A 1,264-nucleotide genomic window follows, 5' to 3' on the forward strand; every position below is an offset into this window, starting at 1 on the left:
GGGGGGTTGCGGGGCTGGATTAACGATCGGGTCCAAGTGACCCGGTCCTGTGCCATCCACCGAGTGTGGGCCTCCCAAGTAGCATTGAGTCAGGAAAACAGCATGGACTGGACTTCTATGGCATCATTAGAGTGAGCGTTTTGTCACCGAAGAGAATGCTCGTATACTTACAAAATGGAATGCTTTTTGGCTACACCCTCCTTCTTCTGCTGATACTGGAAGATGATTGTCTTCGTCAGTTCTGACGTCTTGTTCACATAATATCTTTGTAGATGTATCTGCTCCTGATCAGTATTTTATGACGGTGTGACATCATCCGTGAGAAGACCTGTATGATTCGTGTATTATTTGATTAGTGTGGCTGTCTTCCGTGGGAATATTATGCTATATCTTCATGGTAAGGTGAACGCCTGCCCGCTAGACTGACACATGATCTCAAGACATGCTTTGTGATCTGAGCTGCGAGGCCAGGCTTCCCGGATCGAACCAATCCCTTGCTGGGCTTATGGGATGTTGGAAAGTTCTGTCACACCCCCTCACTATCATATATCGTTAGTGAAGATATAAGTCGTCGGCCTCTGACTGTCTTTACGGTGTGTAAAATGTACGTGGTTCAGGTGTTTGTCACCTTGACGACTAGGGTCAAGGAATCTTTACGCTGCGTATCCTCTTGACGACACTGCGAGCAATAAAACTACTGATGTGATACAATCATTGCTGATGGTCTTGTGGGTGATGTCAGAGCTCTTACGAAGGGTGTTAATATTATCATTAATTTTTGTCTTTAATGAGCAATTTGTAGGCTAGAATATTATAAATCATTCATTGTACAGATGATGTGTGTGTACCCAAAGTCGGTGTTTAATGTAGGACACAAATAAAGGAACTTCATTACTGGATCAAAATTTGATAATTTAAACAAACGCAATTGTTTAACCCCTTGAGTGTCTTACTAAGTTACGTGCGAATTAGCAAATTTATAAATGAGCTAGAATTTTCTTTTCACGCGGACACACGAAAGTGAACAAGTGAAAATGTGTTTACTCGTACTAAGTACTTACACAATATGAAAACTTTTTCTCTTTTTCACGCCAAGCACGACGCAAAAAGCACAAACGTTATTTCTACAGAGATCTACACAATATAACCGTATTAGTGTTTCCACTATACTGATAGTACTGGTGCGCCTCTAAAAGCGAACCGACTGGCCTTCTAATCTTCTCCAGTATTGCTGGCACCCTCCCCCCTCCTTCCACACACACAC

The sequence above is a fragment of the Aplysia californica genome, unplaced genomic scaffold (genome assembly GCF_000002075.1).
Source record: "Aplysia californica isolate F4 #8 unplaced genomic scaffold, AplCal3.0 scaffold00478, whole genome shotgun sequence".
In the NCBI taxonomy this organism is placed as follows: domain Eukaryota; kingdom Metazoa; phylum Mollusca; class Gastropoda; order Aplysiida; family Aplysiidae; genus Aplysia; species Aplysia californica.